The sequence below is a fragment of the Oryctolagus cuniculus genome, chromosome X (genome assembly GCF_051225735.1).
Source record: "Oryctolagus cuniculus isolate XC-2025 breed Fujian yellow rabbit chromosome X, ASM5122573v1, whole genome shotgun sequence".
NCBI classification, from domain to species: Eukaryota; Metazoa; Chordata; class Mammalia; order Lagomorpha; family Leporidae; genus Oryctolagus; species Oryctolagus cuniculus.
Genome location: NC_142888.1, coordinates 90958507 through 90975758, shown reverse-complemented (window position 1 = coordinate 90975758; position 17252 = coordinate 90958507). Strand labels below are relative to the sequence as shown.

General features: G+C 43.8%; 1 pseudogene; it reads right to left on the bottom strand.

The window, feature by feature from the left end:
• Nucleotides 1–8446: 8446 nt before the first annotated feature.
• LOC100344861 (poly(A) RNA polymerase, mitochondrial pseudogene) lies at nt 8447–11536 on the bottom strand (annotated as a pseudogene).
• Between the last annotated feature and the right edge of the window lie 5716 nt (nt 11537–17252).

Below are 17252 nucleotides of genomic sequence, written 5' to 3'. Positions count from 1 at the left end.
AAATGGCTTCCAGTTTAGTCATGTGACCTGGAAAGTTCCAGAACTTTCTTCAAGTGATGTCAAGGAATCTTCTTTAAAGACATACTCATAATATAAGAGACTTTCTGGGTGCCTGTTAAAGATTACAGAATTGAAGACTAATTTATTCTAGTCATTTCTTCTAGATGTGTAATTTTTCTCATTCAGTTAAGATAGATCAGCACAGCTTCAGATATAGACAAAATCAGTTGGTTTCTTTTATAATCCATCCACTAATCTTTATGTTGGTATTATGCCACGGGACTATATTGGGGGCCGTAATACAAAATGGTCCACTAAGAATATTTTTACGTTCAGTGTAGAATATTCTTGAAGGCATTCCCAAAAAGAATCCTTTAATGATAACTCAAAGGAAAATTTGTATTTTTAGTAACTGAAATAGCTAACAGTTTTGAATAGTATGGAAAATGTAAGTCATGTGCTTAATTTTCTATGTGATGGCTGCTAGGAAGCTCAGAACCAAATTAGTAACCCATGTCTATTAACTATGAACTTTATTGGCATATGTTGACCTTTCTCATATAATAAATAACTTGTTTCTCTTAATCTCCTAGTTACTTTTACTTTGTACAGTAAATAACACTAGAAGCAACTCAAAACCTTTGATTAAAGAAGCAGATATAAATTTTCAATATTTATTTATTTATTTATTTATTAGAAACTCAGAGTTACAGAGAGGGAGAGAGAAAGAAAGAGAGAGAGAGCTTCCATTCTCTGGTTCACTTCCTAGATGGCTGCAACAGCCGGGTCTGGGCCAGGTGGAAGCTAGGAACCGGGAGCTTATTTCAGGTCTCCTATGTGGATGCAGGGGCCCAAGCACTTGGGCCATCTTCTGCTGCCTTCCCAGGCCATAACAAAGAGCTGGATCAGAAGTAGAGCGGCTGGGACACTAACCAGAGCTCATTTGGGGTGCTGGCATTGCAGAAGGCGGCTCTACCCACCGTGCCACAGTGTCGGCCCCTAGATATAAGTTTTTGATAAATGAAAGTAGTGCTCTGATAGAACTTTCTTAGGGAGCATCCCTAGGTGCGGAGGAGGAGAACACAAGGGATAACTGTCCACTTATAAATTCAATCATTCAACATATGTTAATTGAGAATTTAACGTCTTAATTTGAACCATTTATTAAGTGCTTGAAATATGGTGTTTCATGAGAAGGAGGCAAAAAAAATTATCCTTAAGAAATTTGCAATCTAGTTAGAGATACAGTCATACAGTTAGGAAATTGCTTTCTTATTGCCAAATTGTCAGCCCCTTCTCAAAAGAAACTGAGAAGTAGAAGGGAAAAAATGGCATGAATTATGTTTATCTTGATGGGGGAGAACTGATTCAAGAAGTAACTTGATACACACATTTAAAATACACACTAACACATTGTCAGGTGCATACAGAATGTACTTCCGGGTTCTGTCATGTTGCTGTTTGTTTCTAATGAGTTCTTCTGCACCCTTTTCCCTGTAAAGCTCTCCTCTTTCTTCCCAACTGTGGCTTCAATCAATCTCATCGTTATAGCAAATATGCAGTTGCATGTGTCCTTTCACCAGAAATTTATTGTCGTGTACTTGGAACTGTTCTAAGGTTAATAATAGCTAACATTCATTGAGCACATTCTGTGCTAGGCTCTGTGCTAGTGCTTTGTATGCATTAGTTCATTCAGCCCTCACAATTCCTCCTGTGAGTTCGGTAGGACTATTTTCCTGCTTATTGGGTTTTTTTTTTTTTCAGGTTACCATACTGAGATTTTAAAAGGTTAATTACCTTGACCCATATCACACAGTAAATGGCAGAGCCAATACTTAAGCCCATGTCCATTTAAATCTCAATATTGCCTATGTCTTCATAGATCTCTCTTGCAACAGTGAGAGGTACAGTTATTCCTCATCCCCCCCACCCCAGCCCGGCCTCTGATAACCTCTACTTTCTTTTTGAATTTGTCTGTTCTAGGTAACTAATATAAGTGGAATCATACAAAAGTTGTCCTTTTGTGTCTGGCTTCATTTACTTAGTATAATGTTCCTCAGATTCACCTGTGTCCTAGCAAGTATCAGCATGTTACTCATTTTAGAGGCTAAATATTTTATGTAGGCAAGACTACATTTTGCTTAGCCGTTCATCTGTCAATGGACATTGGGTTGTTCATACCTTCTGGCTATTGTAAATAATGCTGCTATGAGTATTGGTATAAAGCTATCTATTTGAGGGGTCCGTGCTGTGGTATAGTGGGCTGGGCCTCCGCCTGTGGCGCCGGCCCCCTTTCGTGTCCTGTGTCCCATGTCCTGGCTTTCCCTTTTCTGATCTGGCTATTTGCTTGTGGCCTGGGGGCAGGAGGGGGTGGTGTTGGGGGGCCTGGGTGCTTGGGCCCCTGTACCCACAGGGGGCCCTATCCTGGGGCAGGGGTTTCCTCCTGGCTCCTGGTTTTGAATTGGTCTGGCTCCAGCCATTGCAGCCATTGGCGGGGGGGGGGGGGGGGGGGGGGCAGTGCTGAGCCAGAGGATGGATGGGAGGCCTTTCTCTCTCTCCTTCTTTCTGTCTGTGGCTCTCAAATAAATAAATAAAAATCTTTTTAAAAATAACCATTTGAGTCTCTGTGTCCAATTCTTTGGGGGTGTATACCTAGAAGTGGAATTGCTGGTATGTATGGTAATTCCTAGTTTAGCTAGCAGCTGTACAATTTTACATTATTACCAACAATACACAATAGTTCCAGTTTCTTTACATCCCTATCAACACTTGTTATTTTCCATTTTATTTTATTTTTAAAAATAGTTATTTATTTTACTTGAAAGAAGACGTTACAGAGAGGGAGAGGTAGAGGCAGAGAGAGAGAGAGAGATCTTCCATCTTCTGGTTCCCTCCCCAAATGGTCCCGACGGCTGGAGCTGGGCCAGTCCGAAGCCAGGAGTCAGGGGCTTCTTCGAGTCTCCAACGCAGTTTCAGGGGCCCAAAGACTTGGGCCATCTTCTACTGCTTTCCCAGTCACATTAGCAGGGAGCTGGATGGGAAGTGAAGCAGCCAGGACTCGAACCAGTGCCCATATAGATGCTGGCACTGCAGACAGTGGCTTAACCCTCTATACCACAGCACTGGCCAATATTTTTCATTTTAAATCAGTAACTCTCCTGACGGGTATGTAGCACTATCTTGTTGTGGATTTGATTTGTAAGTCTCTAATGGTTAGTGACCTTGAGGATCTTTTCATTTAATTATCCATTTGTATACAGTAGTCTCTCTTAGCTGAGGTTTTATTTCCAAGGTCCATTGCCTGCAGCCAACAGTGGTCTGAAATGGTAAATAGGAAATCCCAGAAATAAAAAATTCATAAATCTTAAATTGCATGCTGTTCTGAGGTAGAGTGATGAGATCTCATGCCCACCCCTCAGCCCACCTGGGCTTGGATTCACTGATGTGTCCAGTGTATCCATGCTATCAAGCAGACCTGCTATTAGTTACTTAGTAGCCATCTGAGTTTTTGCTAGCAACTGTTGAAGCATTACAACACTTGTGTTCAAGTTACCCTTTTTTACTTGATGGCCCCAAAGCACAACATGAGTGACGATGGCAAGTTTATTGCAGTACATTTAAAAAAAACATTTATTGATCTTACTTGAAAGTCACAGTTACACAGAGAAAGAAGGAGAGAGAGAAAGAGAGAGAGAATGGATCTCCCATCTGCTGGTTTCTCCCTAAAGAACTACAACAGCCTGAGCTGGGCCAGGCTGAAGCCAGGAGCCTGGAACTCCACCCAGGTCTCCTAGGAATCCAACTATCTGAATCCTCCTGTTGCCTTCTCAGGGTGTGCATCAGTAGGAATCTGGAATGGAGAGCGGAGCTGACTCAAGCCTGGAAAGTCCAATATGGGATGCCGATGCTCAACTACTGCTCCACTCACTCCTCAGCATTTTCTTTGAAGAAAATTTTCTCTTAAAACAGATAGACCTGGGGCCAGCGCTGTGGCGCAGTGGGTTAACACCCTGGCCTGAACCGCCGGCATCCCATTTGGGCACAGGTTCGAGACCCGGCTGCTCCACTTCCCATCCAGCTCTCTGCTATGGCCTGGGATAGCAGTAGAATAAGGCCCAAGTCCTTGGGCCCCTGCACCCACGTGGGAGACCCGGAGGAAGCTCCCGGCTCCTGGCTCCTGGATTCGGATCAGTGCAGCTCTAGCTGTTGTGGCCATCTGGGGAATGAACCAGTGGATGGAAAACCTCTCTCTCTCTCTCTCTCTCTCTCTCTCTCCCTCTCCCTCTCCCTCTCCTTCTTTCTCTGTGTAACTTTGACTTTCAAGTAAATAAATAAATCTTTGAAAAACAAGAACAGCAGACATTAAAGTTTAAAAAAAATTTTTTAACTTTAGGAATATAATGGTTCTTTCTACCCTACCCCCCACCCAGCTCCCATCCCACCTCCCTCTCTCTCTCCCATCTCACAGAGATCCTCTGTGTAGGGTATTTTTTTTGTCACAGAGTCTTGGCTTTCCATATTGGGCCATCTTCCACTGCTTTCCCAGGCCATAGCAGAGAGCTGGATCAGAAGTGGGGCAGCTGGGACTCAAACCGGCATCCATATGGGATGCCGGCACTGCAGGCGGCGGCTTTACCCGCTACAATACAGTACCAGCCTTTATCCACTACGTCACAGCACCGGCCCCTCTTTCTTCACTCTTATTTTAAATTCTTATACCTCCAAATTAGGTCTGGTAGTACTTTGTTTCTGCTGAGAATGGCCCATTTTTTTTTTAAAAAAATATTCATTTTATAAATGTATTTGAAAGGTAGGAAGGCAGAGAGACAGACAGAGAGCTCTCTTATCTGCTGGTTCACTCCCTGAATGCCCACAACAGCCAGGGCTGGGCCAGGCTGAAGGTCTGAGGCAGGAACTTCATCTGAGTTTCCACGTGAGTGGCAGGGACTCCAGTACATAAGCCATCATTAGCTGCCTCCCAGGCACATTAGCAGGAATTCAGAGGGAAGGTGGAGATGGGACTTGATCCCAGGCCCACCTTAAAGGTGATACTTTTAAAAATATTTTTTAGTTATTTAAAAAAAATTTTTTTTGACAGGCAGAGTGGACAGTGAGAGAGAGAGACAGAGAGAAAGGTCTTCCTTTTGCCGTTGGTTCACCCTCCAGTGGCCGCCGCGGCCTGCGCGCTGCGGCCGGCGCACCGCGCTGATCCGATGGCAGGAGCCAGGTGCTTCTCCTGGTCTCCCATGGGGTGCAGGGCCCAAGCACCTGGGCCATCCTCCACTGCACTCCCGGGCCACAGCCTGGCCTGGAAGAGGGGCAACCGGGACAGAATCCGGCGCCCCGACCGGGACTAGAACCTGGTGTGCCGGCACCGCAAAGTGGAGGATTAGCCTAGTGAGCCTCAGCGCCGGCCTAAAATTTTTTATTAACATGCAGTGCTTATACATTTTATGGGGTACAGTGCAATATTTAAATATATCTACACAGTGTAAGTCATCAAACCAGGAAACTAGCTTTTCCGTTTCCTTATTTTTTCTTTGTATTTGGAGCCTACTGATGACTTCCAGTTCTTTATACAGTATATAATGCATTATTGCAAACTATGGTCATCCCACTGTGCAATGGAACATTAGGACTTATTATTTGATCTGCCTTTTAGTACTTATTATGCGACTTTCCTCTATTCCCTCTCTTTCCATTCTTCTCAACCTCTAGGAATCACCATTGTAACTTCAGACTGACTCTTTTTGTAACTTCCACATAGGAGAGCAATCATAGAGGATTTGTCTTTCTGCATAGAGGTAATTTCACTTAACATAGTGATCCCCAGTTCCATTCATTTGGCTGCAAATGTAAAGATTTCATTCTTTTTATGGTGGAGTAATATTCCACTGTGTATACGTACACCACATTTTCTTTATCCATTCATCCAGTGATGAACGTCTAGGCTGATTCCCTATCTTGGCTATTGTGTATAGTTCTGCGATGAATCTGGGAGTGCCGATATCACTTTCATGTGCCGACTTTGTTTCCTTTGGATACCTACAAAGCAGAGGGAGGAGGATAGTCCTTTATTTCCCTTAACTCTTTACTTAGGATAAATTTTAATTTTTAGAGCTTTTAGAAGCCATTGTATATTCCAGTGACTATTTTTGCACTTATAAATAAAGCCCACCAATTATATAACTGGGCTTCATTGTTACTTCTGCAGTATATTTTGTTTGTCTTATGTGCCCTTTGTTACTTCTTACTTTATTCCTAGGAGCTGCCCAATATAATTAAGTCATTTTATTCCTGTTGGCACACTAGAGAAATTCCATGTGGTTATTTTTGCCATTTTCCCGAGAATTGCTCATCCTAAGCCTGGAGAAGGAATCTGAGGTTTTTCTCCCCTTTGTCTGTTTTCCCACAGTTCCATTTTATCTTCCTTCTTGTTTGTTTGTTTGCAGTCTAAATTAACTAGAATTTAAAGTGGTACATTAAAAGATCTTTGTAGATTAAAATTCATCACATCATTAAATATCATTCTGAAAAGTAAAACAGAATCACTCTATAAGTTACCAAAGAAAGAAAATGTTAGTACATACACATACTTTATGTGCATAAATAATCATTTCCACTTAACATCAACGTAACAAAGAAAATGCCTGATCGAATATCCATGAACAGAAAAAAAAAGTCATTTCATTTAGAAACACTTAAGTAGTTAGGCTTTTTAATCTTGCAAAATCAATACAGATAGCTAGGCCAACAGAATTCAACTCCATTAGAGAACAAATGAAAATGGGCTGTTAGTTGAAAGACGCTGCCTGTATAAAAGGACATGACACCCGTTTGTTGGTTTCAGATGTAAAATCCAACAGCACAGCCACATGGACAAAGAAGTTATTGCTTCATAGTTAATTCTATTACTGGGTTTCTCAAAATACCCCATGCAGAGCCCGATCTAAAATTGAAGTGGGAAACTTATAAAAGCCACTATAAAGTCTACATTTGAATTTTGAAAATAAAAAATGGCTCCAAACCAAATTCCGAAAAGTGACAGCTGAGGCCAGCAGCAGTTCCTCCGTTGCCGGGCTCTGGAGCTGGCACCTTTGTCTTCAGAGTCACCTGGGGGTGCAGCCACCACCCCTACCCCCAGTTTACAGAGGAAACAGCCGGTGCCAGGCTGTTCAAATCTGTGTTTTTATGCCCTGCACTGTTTGCTTCTAATGGGGAATGTTTCCAAATCTATTTCCTAGAGGGAAAGGAGAATTTTCAAAGGAGAAGGGTAAGAACATGGGGAATATCACATTGTAGTTAGAAACAGGGTTCACTTTTGAAAATAGAAAAAGGAAATGATATTTTAAAATACAACACATCGGGGCCGGCGCTGTGGCCTAGAGGGTGAGGCCACTGCCTGCAGCGCCACCATCCCATGTGGGCACTGGTTCCAGTCCCCACTATTCCACTTCCAATCCAGCTCTCTGCTGTGGCCTGGGAAAGCAGTAGAGGATGGCCCAAGTCCTTGGGCCCCTGCACCTGCCTGGGAGACCCGGAAGAAGGTCCTGGCTCCTGGCTTTGGATCAGCTCAGCTCCGGCTGTTGTGGCCAATTGGGGAGTGAACCAGCAGATGGAGGATCTCTATATATATAACTCTTTCAAATAAATCTTTAATAAAAAAAAAACGAAAAAAAAAAAAAAACAAGAAAAACCCATAGTAAAGAGTACCACCACAACTGGCAGCTTTATCAAACAGTCTTTGCCTCCATATGTACACAACTGGACATACCCTTTGAAATGCTTCCCAATCAGAGGCTGACATGGATATCAACAATGGCTTGATTCTTTTTTTTTTTTTGAATATTTATTCATTTATTTGAAAGTCAGAGTTACACAGAAAGAGGTGAGGCAGAGAGAGAGAGAGAGAGAGAGAGAGAGAGAGAGGTCTTCCATCCGCTGGTTCACTCCCCAAATGGCCACAATGGCCGGCGCCGAACCAAAGCCAGGAGCCAGGAGCTTCTTCTGGGTCTCCCAGGCAGGTGCAGGGGCCCAAGGACTTGGACCATCTTCCACTGCTTTCCCAGGCCACAGCAGAGAGCTGGATCGGAAGTAGAATAGTGGGGACTGGAACCAGTGCCCACATGGGATGCTGGCACTTCAGGCCCAGGGCGTTAACCCACTGCGCCACAGCGCTGGCCCCCTGGCTTGATTCTTATACTGATTTTTCCCATTCACTTTGCATAGATGATTTAGTTAACAAAATTCCCATCTTCTTCCACCTGCTCTGAGACTGGGAGTTCAGTAAAACGCCCCCTGGGGGCAGACTGCTGAGACTGCAATGTCTCAGAGCTGCAGACCAGGTAAAAGGGCCCCATGTGGAGGTGGAGATCCCTCCTCCCCAATTCTTCCCAAACCACTTACAGGACAAAATCAGTTCTTCAAGGAGAGGGGCAGCCAGGGATTACGTCTGAGTGCTCATTGTTCTTCTTCCATTGGTGTTCCTGGGGCTTTCTGGGCGGTTCCCTTTGATGGATTCCAACAAGTTTTTAATTCTTTCACTTGGGGGCCTCCTCCTTTGCTTCTTGGCATGAGACTCGCTGTTTGCTATGGAAGGCAGCAGCAGGGGGCTGACAGCTTGATGAGGAAGGGTGATCCTTAGCTTCCTGCTGCAGAATCCAGCCACTTTCTGGAGCTCAATCTACAAACTTTGGGCAGTGTGCTTTGACGACACTTTTGCTTATATTGAGAAAAGTTTCAAAAGGATCCTGAATATGCAGAGGAGAGAATCGGGTTTGTTCTGCTCCCTTCCTTGTCGAATATGGATGGAAATTGTACTGAGAATGAAATTGCCACAATATTCAGAGAATTCCTTCAGTAGCAATTCTAGTGCTTTTGCATTTCCCGAAGGTTTTGTTTTATTCAAGCCATGAACGAATGTACAACTGTTGCCTTCTATCATACACTTAATCTTCTCTATCTGCCAGAGTTTTTAGGGAATCCAGTGTCGGAAGAATGGGGTGGGGGTGACCTCTGGAGACAAAAGATGACCTCCTGGTAAGGGAGAAAATCATCATCCAAACACCAGGAATAATGAGGCTGTCTGAACCCAACGCAACAGACACACTGCCCACCAAGGCTCTCACTCTGCACTCCAGGGCACCATATGTATTAAGGCGTTCAGAACTTTTCAAGGTGATTCTGTTGGTGGTCACATCACACGGAGACCCGGAGGCCTGGTGGGAGAAGCTCATGAGCGACCACCGAGCATTCAGGATCTTCTGTACCCCCAACTCAGCCGGAGCCAAAGTGATCCAGGCACTCTCCTATCGCAGACAGGATCTTCTGCGTTGCAATTCTTTCTGAAGGGACATTTTGCACTTGAAATTCCACCCAAAAATTTCCTAAGGTCTTAGGTGTGCTGTTTCCCAATGTCATCTAGATCAAAAAACTTGTCCAGGGCCGGCACTGTGGCTCACTTGGTTAATCCTCCACCTGCGGCGCCAGCATCCCATATGGGTGCCGGGTTCTACTCCCGGTTGCTCCTCTTCCAGACCAGCTCTCTGCTGTGGCCCGGGAGGCAGTGGAGGATGGCCCAAGTGCTTGGGCCCTGCACCCGTATGGGAGACCAGGAGAAGCACCTGGCTCCTGGCTTTGGATCTGTGCAGCGCCGGCTGTAGAGGCCATTTGGGGAGTGAACCAGCAGAAGGAAGACCTTTCTCTCTCTCTCTCTCTCTCTCTCTCTCTCTCTAACTCTACCTGTCAAATAAAAAAAAAAAGAAAAAGAAAAGAAATGTCCAGGTCACACCCCGATTTCCCAAAAGCGTTCAGCCCAAGGGTCTGACAGTCCAGTCTGGAAAATACGCAGCTGTTGTGTCTTCAATAAGAGGAGTTCTCATGACGGGTGCAAGGTTCATGTCGTCCTCTGTCAGCTGGAATTCCTTCAGCAGTGTTCAGCTGATGGATGCTCTATCCAGGCTTTCTGCATGAAAAGAGGGTCCAAACAGCTTGCTTGAACACTACACTGTACACAGGACTGGTCAGAGGTCTGGCTGGCGAGAGACTTCAGCTTCAGGTTGAAGAAACGTGACCTGAATGGAACTGCAGCCTCCTTTCTCAGTCTTGGAGTAAGTCACACTTTCCAATGAACCTATACTTTCCTTCTGGCAAAGCTGCACGACAGCCTAGAGCCAAAAGCTGTCAGAGAAGAAAGGATTACTATAATAGGTCCAGGCTGAGACAAATACTTGAGAAACTTTTGGTCGCTGATTTGATTTGGACAGTGTATTAAAACAGCCCGCTGTGCCTTGTTCCTGTCTTTCTTCTTTGCGCCTGGTAGAATCTCTTTTTGGGAGAAGCGACTGAGAAATCTGAGAATAGGATGCTGGGCCCGACTTCCTCCCTGGACACAGAGAGGTAATTGAGTCAACAGCCCCAAGTTGCAGACAGCCGTGGTCAAAAGAGCTCAAAAGCCCAAAGATGAAAGTACCGTCGTCGTCGTCGTCGTCTTCTTCTTCTTCTTCTTTTTTTTTTTTTTTTTTTTTGACTGAACGATTGAAAATGCATAGGAAGAGTCTTGAAAATTTTTTTTCACTTGCTCTGGAAATACTGACCAATCCCAACAGGGGGCGCAGCGTACAACCTTGTCACGTCTGAGAAACTGAAAGATCTAGGCACTGATGAAGAAACTAGAACGCAATTTGTATTTCTAAATCACTTTGGGAAAAGTTTCTACCGGGACTGAGAACCACCTTCCACAAGAGGAGGCCACACTCTGACCAAAGAGGCAGACCACGGCAGGTTGGCAGACAGTCGAAGATTTATTCGGGGAAACTGACCTACGAGGCAGTTGGGGGCGGTGTTAAGACGAGGTCCCTCTCCACACCAGCAGCGCACTTGTCTAGCTTTATACCACGAAAGGGGGGTGGGGGGAATCACTGACGCCATAGTAAACCGTCTGGTTGCTTTCTTCATCTATTTACTCTCTGATTAAAGGGATTCTTTGGGTTCCCTACAAACTTGTCAACTTTCTTCAGAAAGTAGGGGGACGTTCACAGGTGCAGCAGTTACCTTGGCCCGGATAAGCCTCCTCCAGCCCCTCACTGCACCTACAGCTATTCTCAGTTCCCTACGCAGGACTCATTTTCACCGTAATCACTTTTCATTTTTATTTTACAATAACGCAATAACACACTAAACTATGGCCAAGCATGGTTTATTCCAGGAATGCAAGAATGATAACATGCAAGAAAACGGATCATAATCTATTCTATCACCAAATTACTAGAGAAAGCCCTATGGTCAGATAAATAATGAAAACCAACTGGGTAAAATTCGGCAGACATTTCTAATAAAAACTCTGATGAACTAGGAATGGAAAAAATACCTAACTATAATTTTCTATCCAAAAAATGCAACAGCAAGGAGTAGCAAATCACTAAAATAATTTTGATCAAAAGCAGGGACTATAAAAACATACCTGGAGCCATTATTATTTAATGTTATTTTGGATACTCTAGCCCCGTGCAGTCCCACATACCGTTACTGGCCACATGTGGCTATCAACATATTAAATTCATTATCATTTAAATGTAAATATTAGTTCTGTCTCACAGTCACATTTAAAGTACTCAATAGCCCATGTATCTAGTGGCATTTCCATCAGGAGAGAAATTTCTATTGGATAATGCTGTTCTAGAAAATGGAGTAAGGCAAGAAAATCTGTATCCCTAGTGCAAATGATGAGATTAAATCATCTCTTTTTGCTAATGTGTACTTGATGCATAGAAAACCCAAGAGTCTTTAGTTTTTAAATATCTATAATAAATAATAAAATGTGTTTGGTATTATGGCTATACATTCCTAGAAATGGAAATTACATTTACAATAGCAGAGAAAAGAACCTAGAACTCTGGAATAAGTATAACCAGAAAAGCTCAGGACCTATATCTTTTTAAAAAGATTTTACTTATTTATTTGAGAGGTAGAATTATAGAAAGTGAAAGGGAGAGACAGACAGAAAGGTCTTTTATCTGCTGGTTCACTCCCTAAATGGCCACAACGACCGGAGCTGGGCCAATCCGAAGCCAGGAGCCAGGAGTTTCCTCCCTCCAGGTCTCCCACTTGGGTTCCGGGGCCGAAGGACTTGGGCCATCTTCCATTGCTTTCCCGGGCCATAGCAGAGAGCTGGATCGGAAGAGGAGCAGCCAGGATTAGAGCTGGCGCCCATGTGGGATGCTGGTGCTGCAGGTGGAGGATTAACCCACTATGCCACAGTGCTGACGCATACAATATTCTTGAATGTGGAGGCTTAATAAAAATGTCAATTCTCCCTAAACTAATATGTGTGTGTGTGTGTATGGATATGCATATATAATGCAAACCCAATTAGAATCCCAGTAGGGGTTTTCTCTTCTCTTTTCTTTTCTTTTCTTTTTCTTCCTTCCTTCCTTCCTTCCTTCCCTCCCTCCCTCCCTCCCCTCCCCTCCCCTCCCCTCCCCTCCCCTCCCCTCCCCTTCCCTTCCCTTCCCTTCCCTTCCCTTCCCTTCCCTCTCATTAAAAAAGGAGTAACAAACAAAAGTTAGAAAAATAAGAATACTGAAGGAGGATTTGCTTTGCTAGGTATTAGGCAAGGCAATTAAGCCAGTGCAAACAAACCAACATAACATTAATATGACATTAGACAAATAGATCAGTGTAACAGAATAACAAATCTAGAATGAGATTACAGATATGCAAAAAGTTAATGAGTGATAAAGGCAGTAGTTCATCAGGAAAAGGATAGATTAACAATTGATACTGGCACAATTGGCTATCATTTTATGTTAATATATGTGCCAGGAGTAGAACAGGAGAGGAGTTGCAGTGGCCAAGAAAGACAAACAAAAAGAAAAGAAAGAGGGGCGAGCGCTGTGTGCCAGCATCTCATATGGGCGCCGGTTCGAGTCCTGGCTGTTCCACTTTCCATCCAACTCTCTGCTATGGCCTGGGAAAGCAGTAGAAGATGGCCTAAGTGCTTGGGCCCCTGCACCCATGTGGGAGACCTGGAAGAAGCTCCTGGCTCCTGGCTTCGGATTGGCCCAGCTCTCGCTGTTGTGGCCATTTGGGGAGGGAACCAGCAGATGGAAGATTCTCTCTGCCTCTGCCTGTACCTCTCTGTAACTCTTCTTTTCAAATAAATAAATAAATATTTTTAAAAATAAAAATTTACATATAAAAGGAAAGAAAGCCTGCAGTTAACAAAGACATGCATATAATACCAATGCATTTATGCATTTAGAAATGTAATGGGGAGAAAATTTCCCATAGTAACATTAAATGTGAGATTACCTAGGAATAAAGTATATGTAAGGACCTATATGAAAAGAAATTTGAAGTTTTTTTAAAAGATTTTTTTTCATTTATTTGAAAGTTATAGAGGGAGAGAGAGAGGGAGAGAGGGAGAGAGGGAGAGAGGGAGAGAGAGAGAGAGAGTCTTCTATCTGTTGGTTCATTCCCCAGATGGCCGCAATGGGTGCAGGGGTCCAAGCACTTGGCCCATCCTTCACTGCTTTTTTCAGGCAGATTAGCAGAGAGCTGGCTTGGAAGCGGAGCAGCTGGGACTCAAACTGGTGCTCATTTGGGAAGCCGGCATTTCAGGTGATGGCTTTACCTTTTATACTACAACTCCAGCCCTGAGATTTGAAACTTTAATGAGTTTCAAATTTTAACTTTAAGAGAACACTTGAAAGGGGCATTCCATATTGCATGAAAGGAAGGCTCAAATTTTAAAAATGCATACTCTTCAGTTATTTGTAATTGTAGTGCAACTCCAGTAAGATTTTTTATTTGGAATTTGGTAAAATGCTCTGAATTTCATCTGTAAGAATAAACAGTTTTTGGAAAGAACAATGAGAGGCACTTGCTCTACTAGGTATTAAGATGTATCATAGGCCAGCGCTGTGGCTCACTAGGCTAATCCTCCACCTGTGGCGCCGGCACCCCGGGTTCTAGTCCTGGTTGGGGCACCAGATTCTGTCCCGGTTGCCCCTCTTCCAGGCCAGCTCTCCGCTGCACCCGCATGGGAGACCTAGAGGAAGCACCTGCCTCCTGGCTTCGGATCTGTGCAGCACCGGCCTTAGCGGCCATTTGGGGGGTGAACCAACAGAAGGAAGACCTTTCTCTCTCTGTCTCTCTCTCACTGTCTAACTCTGCCTGTCCAAAAAAAAAAAAAAAAAAAAAAAAAAAAAAAAAAAAAAAAAAGATAGATCATAGCATTGTGGTGTGCAGGTTAGGCTTCTGCCTGCAATGCCAGCATCCCACATGGGCACTAGTTCAAGACCCAGCTATTCTTTTTTTTTTTTTTTTTGACAGGCAGAGTGGACAGTGAGAGAGAGAGACAGAGAGAAAGGTCTTCCTTTTGCCGTTGGTTCATCCTCCAATGGCCGCCACGGTCGGCGCGCTGCAGCCGGCGCACCGCGCTGATCCGATGGCAGGAGCCAGGTGCTTCTCCTGGTCTCCCATGGGGTGCAGGGCCCAAGCACTTGGGCCATCCTGCACTGCACTCCCTGGCCACAGCAGAGAGCTGGCCTGGAAGAGGGGCAACCGGGACAGAATCCGACGCCCCGACCAGGACTAGAACCCGGTGTGCCAGCGCCGCAAGGCGGAGGATTAGCCTAGGGAGCTGCGGTGCCGGCGGACCCGGCTATTCTACTTCCGATCTGGCTCCCTGCTGATGTGCCTAGGAAGGCAGCAGAGGATGGTCCAGGTCCATGGGCCCCTGTACCCATATAGGAAACCCGGAAGAAACTCTGGACTCCTGGCTTCCAACTGGGCTCAGCCCTGGCCATTGAGGCCATTTGGGGAGTGAACCAGCAGATGGAAGATCTCTCTCTCTCTCTCTCTCTCTCTGTGTGTGTGTGTGTGTCTCCTCCTCTCTTTGTAACTCTTTTAAATAAATAAAAATAAATCTTTTAAAAAATAGATATCTCACAAAATGATCATAAATAAGACGATATGGCAATGGCACAAAAATAGGGAGTGGATACTCAAGACTAAAAGGCTTTCTGGGATACAGGCCTTTCAGTGCTGAAACTGAGACAGCCTTCAGCAGACTGGGATGGCTATTCATCCGAACAATGGAAAAAATTAGGTAGCCCAGAAACAAGCCTTAGTAGATCAGAGAGAATACAACTCAGCAGGAAAAGGAAAGATTTTTATAAGATACTGTGCTCAGAGAAAAGGCAACCATTTGGAAAAAAAAGTAAATTAGGACCTTACTTCATACCGTATCCCAAAGTAAATTCCAGATAAATCAGATAAATTCAGTGAATCATATATAAATTTAAAATTTAAAAATATAAAACAATAAAGATCAATTAGGTAAACATTTCCCTAATGGGATGTTACCTAAATGTTAGGTAAACATTTTGGCATGGGATAGAATGTTCTAAATATAAATACAGCAAAGGTATCACAGAAGGAAATGATGATATATTTGAATATAGAATTTAAAATATCTCAGAAAAGAGAATACATAAAATGAGACAAATTATACATTGGTCATTTACATGTAGCCAGTCTCCTAGAAGCAGAGAATAGAACAGTGGCTTTCAGGGATGGGCGGGCCAGGGAATTGATAAGTTGGCCAAAGAGTCCAGTATAGTCAATATTGTGTTGTCTACTTGGAATTTGCTGAGAGCACAACTTAAGTATCCTGAACACACACACAAACGGTAATTATGTGTGGTAAAGGCTGTGTTAATTAATTTGATTACGGTATCATTATACAATGTATATGCATATTAAATCATTACATTGTACATCTTGAATATGTACAATTATTATTTGTCAATTATACCTCAGTAAAGCCAGAAAAAATTATAAATTGGAAATAAAATATTTGTAAAGAACTATGCTAGACAAAAACAGTGACAGCAAAGAGCAGCCTAAGGAGACAAATGACAAATAAAATGGTGTTCTGGATAGAATCCCGGTGACCAAAGAAGGACATTAGGTAAAAACCATTTCCATAGTCTCTGAATAAAGTATGGACTTTAGTTAACAATAATGTATCACTATTGGTTCATTAATTGTGACAAATGCAGCATAGCAATCAATGTAAGGTGCTAAGAATACGGGAAACTGGGGTGTGTGTGGGGGGGGGAGGGGTATATGAGCACTCTTCATACAATCTTCACAACTTTTCTATAACTCTAAAGCTATTCTAAAATAAAAATTTTATTAAAATGTGAATGATAAAACTGGATAATATCGGCCGGTGCCACAGCTCACTAGGCTAATCTTCCGCCTGCGGCGCCGGCACCCTGGGTTCTAGTCCCGGTCAGGGCGCTGGTTCTGTCCCGGTTGCTCCTCTTCCAGTCCAGCTCTCTGCTGTGGCCCGGGAGGGCAGTGGAGGATGGCCCAAGTGCTTGGGCCCTGCACCCCATGGGAGACCAGGAGGAAGCACCTGGCTCCTGGCTTCGGATCTGTGCAGCACCGGCCATAGCGGCCATTTGGGGGGTGAACCAACAGAAGGAGGACCTTTCTCTCTGTCTCTCTAATAATAAAAAGAAGAAAAAAACCTGGATAATATCCGTACTGTATAACTATAGATAAAACAATATCAATGTATGAATTTAAAGCATGCCTAATACACATAACAGCAGTACAACATAATATATAACCATATAACTCAAACCAGAAACTCTGGCTTCAGAACCCACAACACTAAAATCTTGGCTGTTACTGATACCATGACTGCTGCTGCTGCTGAATGACATAGGGTAGCACTTACGGTAAAACAGGAAGTTAAAAAAGTAGAACACAGCATTATGTGTGTAGGGGCTGGCACTGTGGAGCAACAGGTGAGGTGAAGCTGCAGCTTGTGATGCCAGCATCTCATATAGGAGCCATGGTTCGAGTCCTTGCTGCTCCGCTTCTGAGCCAGTGGCTCACTGCTAATGCAGTTGGGAAGGTAGCAGAAGATGGTCCAAGTGCTTGCGTCCCTGCCATTCATGTGGGAGACCCGAATGGAGTTTCTGGCTCTTGGTCTTGGCCTGGCCGTGCCCTGCCCCAGCTGTTGTGGCCATTTGGGGAATGAACCAGCAGATGGAAAATTCATATTCTCTCTCTTTGAAACAAATATTTTAAACAATATATATATATATTATTATTTGGATTTCAAATGTTTGTAACACATATAAACATGCATGGATAAAAGATTGAAAAAATAGGGGCCAGTGTTGTGGAATAGTGGGCCTGTGATCCCGTCATCCCATAGGAGAGTAAAC